General features: G+C 39.5%; 1 pseudogene; it reads right to left on the bottom strand.

Annotated features, from left to right (window-relative positions):
• Nucleotides 1-1,045: 1,045 nt before the first annotated feature.
• Nucleotides 1,046-2,264, bottom strand: LOC138144282 (large ribosomal subunit protein uL3 pseudogene; annotated as a pseudogene).
• Nucleotides 2,265-4,170: the final 1,906 nt, after the last annotated feature.

Here is a 4,170-nt window from a genome sequence, read left to right as displayed (position 1 = left end):
CTCAATCAGTTTCTTTGAAGATTTATTTTTATTTTCTAAGTAAATTATCATATCACTATCAAACCATAGTAATTTTGCATCCTCTTTTCCTGTCTTTATTTCTTTTGCCTTTTTGCTATTACAAACACTTCTAAGACTATATCTAAAGAAGGTGAAAGAAAACATCTTTGAGTAAGTATTTAGGGTACTATCATTGTATATGATTCCTATTTTTATTTTTTTTAATTAAGGCAGGTACTTTTTATGATATATTTTGAAAGAGATTTACCCCATGTGTATACTTTGTAGGGCTTTTTCTTTTTATCATAAATAGTGATGTACTTTGTCAAAACCTTTTTTAGATAAACAAGTAATTTGGATTATTTTGTTTTTTAACATAACTGCTTATTAGAAACAGCTTAAAGATGTAGTCGAAAGTGTTGGACTAAAGTGAGAAACCTGAATTCAAATTTTCTGTCAAATATTTATTAGCTCTTTTACCCTGAAGAAGGAATTTTAACCATCAATTTTAGTTTCCTCATCTGTAAACTAGTAACAATAATTGCAACTATGTCAAAGGGTCTGTTGTGAGCATTGAATGAAATAATATAATGAAGTTACTTTGTAATTCTTTAAACATTGTACAAGTACAATCCACTGATAGAATATTTTTTTTATTTCTTTTTATTCTTCTTTATCTGTTGGAAAATATTAATCTTATTTGACCAAACCTATACCATTTGATGTAAAAAAAAATATTTAGAGCCTTGAACATTTTTTAGATTGGAAGCCAGAGGAAGAATCTCAACTATTGCCAATTCCTTGGTGATCAGTCAATCCTCTTGCTCAATCTGCCTATTTGTGAATCCATCTAGTTCAATCTATATCCTGAGATATTTTACTGATAGTTTATTTGATAAAGTTTGCTTCCGTAGGAAATGTATAAGTGAGTGATTCTGTTTAAGTGTATTCAAATTATACAACATTAGGAGAAGTATATGATTATGGATCTAATTTCTTTTTTCTTTTGAATTTTGAAAAATTTATTGTGAATCCACCAGCTCCACATTGATCTGCAAAAACTAGGCAGCTTCTTCTTTCACGACACGGTCTTTTTTGAGTGGTCTCATGAAAGCTTTCTTCTCCTCCATGGTCTGGAACCAAACGTGACCATATTTGGAGGTGGTGTTGATGAACTTCAGGTCGATCTTCTCCAGGGCATGAAGTTTGGTCTGTACCAGCAGAGACTTCCGCCCGGTGAGGACACGCATCTTGGCCCCAATGACATAGCCTTTCAGCATGACAAAGTCTTTGGTCACTTCACCATAGTGGACGAAGCCTCCCAGAGGGTTGATGCTATTGTCAGACAGATCATAATCGGTGGACGTGTTGTTTTTGATCAGCTTGCCATCCTTGATCTGATGGCCCTGGTCAATCTTGTAGATCTTCTTGTTGATCTCGGTTCGATGGTGGTAGCCCTTCTGACAAGCTCGAGCGACAGAGAAGGCCACATGGGCAGAATGCCAAGCTCCAATGCACACCACCTTATGCAGGACTCGGTGGGTTTTTTGGGGCAGTTTCTTTGTGTACCAGCGGCTGGTGACACCTTTGTAGCCCTTCCCTTTGGTCACTCCAATAACGTCAACCATCTCATCCTGCCTAAACACGGTGGACACGGGCATCTGCTGTTCCAGCTTCTCCTGGGCCCAGTACAGCTTCTCAGCCATGCTGCTGCCATTCACCTGGATCTCCATCACGTGGGATTTCTTCTGCCTCAGAGGCAGCAGGCACATATGGGTGTGGGCAATGACGCGAATCACCTGGCAGTACTTCTTCATGCTGATAAAGTCTTTCTCCAGCTGCTTTTTGCCGTCATCGTCCTGCCACTTCTTGCAGTACTTAGTGAAGGCATTCTTCTTGGACTTATGCCAGTTCTTATAGAATCGTCTCTTACACTCATCACTGATGTGCTCAGCAAAGATGGTTTTGAAGCTGCGCAGGCCCCGGCCCACGATGCCTGCAATGACCATGGGGGGGGGGGGCATCTTCACGATGGTGAGGGCCTCGATGACTTCCTTCTTATTGACCTTCAAGCCAGGCCTGTCCAACTCCCGCACGATGTGGGTCATGCCGGCCTTATAGCCCAGGATGGCTGTCAGGTGGATGGGCTTGGTGGGGTCATCTTTGGGAAAGCTCTTCACCTTTCCCCGGTGCCTGCTGCTTGTCTTTCGAGGCAGGAAGCCTAGAGACCCATGCCTGGGAGCCGAGAACTTCCTGTGGGACATACTGCCGCTGTTTACACCTGCGCCTGCCACCGAGGCGGGTTGGAAGAGATGGATCTAATTTCTATTAAACTATTATGGTCCAAGAATTATGCACAAAACTGCAATATGTAAATGAATTCTCTGTCATTCTGATTTAATTTTACCTATAAGAAAACTTGACAGAATCTTCATGATGGTTTAGGTTTTCTCTGAAGTCTGAACCTAGGCCTGAGCATAATAATAAAATATATGCTTTAACCTCCATAATTTCTGCATTGTGGTTAAAAAATTATTTGCAACAATTATACACCACAGGAACTCAGACAGGAGATATTTCTCTTAACAATTTTTCCAATGGTGAACCATCCTTCCACCCTGATATGAAGTCAAAGTGAACATAATGAATGATTTCTCAGATAAATTGTAGTAGTCTGTCAGACTGTTATTTAAACTTTTTAAATTGACTAATATTAATGATACTGTTTCATTTTTTAAAGCCAATAATCATTCACTAAATACTTACTATGGGCTAGTCACTGTGAAAAATTCTGGGTATTCAAATGAAAGCCTAAAAGAAAGATGATCCTTATAATAAAGTAACTTTCTTACGGGCAAAGATGACATAAAAAATGAGCTAAAATAGGGGCTGAGGGTAGGAGAGAGGAAGATAGACCTTCAGATATCATGGCAAAGGTGAGAGGGTTGGAAGTAACGCTAGTAGAACAATGAAAAATGGTTGCTTAGGCACTACCTAAATATGGAGGTTATAGGAGAAACTAAGCAAATGGAAGAAGAGCTAGAGGGATAGAGTTAGAGGGATATTTCAGGGTAAGAAGGTTTGAGCAATTGAAGAAAATTCCAGGGTGAGAAGGAGCTCAGTCATCATGAAAAAGTCCAGAAAATTAGAAGACCAAATATTTCACCAATATTATACCCACAGCAACTGCTATGAATATGTAGGCATATTCCCAGGTTTGAATCTCAAGATCTAAAAATCTCTCCTCATTGAAGATGAAATCAAGACACTTATTCAAACATCAGAAAGCCAAATCCATCATAGTAACAAAGCAGTCAATACACATTGCCAATGAAGGGAGCACTGACATTACAAGAATTCTTTTTAAGATAAAATCCATACATGTTATCAATGCAGGAAACACAAACATCCCAAGTCTTTCTTTCATTAGGCCTTCCTACAAAAATAGTTCCCTCAAGTAAAAATCCTCCCTCTGTCACTGTAATATAATGCCAAAAGAAAGGCAACTTCCCAAGGTTCAGAATACCAGCATAGGTGCTCTCCATTTTATTCAGTGACCAACCAAGAAAAGAGAAGATTAAAACATGACATCATTCCAAATACAGCATTTACTAAGTGTGATTAAATAATCTCCAAGTACTACCCCACCCCAGGACCTTCCAATCATTCAATCAATTACAAAGTCCCTGTTCTAAATACTTCTCCACCCCTAGGCTATACCTTCATTTGGTCCACCACAAAACCCCTCTTCTCAAATGGAGATTAGTTTCCAAACATAGGTAAAGTACCTTCATTTGTCAATCACAGAGCACAATAAGGTCAAAAGTTCCCCACCCCTGAATCTACCCCAGAGTTACATCAAGTTTAAACACAGCACTTAATACCCAAATGGAGGTCTTTTCTTCATCTTGACAAGAGGCAAGTTCTCAGCAATCTTAGTTCCTGGGGAGACAAGGCTTAGCAAGGCCATAAGATATGTTGCCAGTCCCTTCATGAATTTATCCTCTGTCTGTAGAACAGTCCTAGAACTCCTGAACACATTAGCAAAGCCCTCTCCCAGGATTTCTGTAAACATACAACAAGAAAATCCTTCTTCAGGGCTTCTGAACCAACAGAAAGGCTCCCAGACCCCTGCAACAACAGCACTGTCCTTCACCAGTGGACAGTATT

This window comes from Petaurus breviceps, unplaced genomic scaffold, assembly GCF_028583685.1.
Source record: "Petaurus breviceps papuanus isolate PSGF00001 unplaced genomic scaffold, PetGlider_PUasm1.0 90696, whole genome shotgun sequence".
NCBI lineage: Eukaryota > Metazoa > Chordata > Mammalia > Diprotodontia > Petauridae > Petaurus > Petaurus breviceps.
Note: the sequence above shows the minus strand (reverse complement) of the source record. Positions and strands in the feature narration are given on the sequence as shown.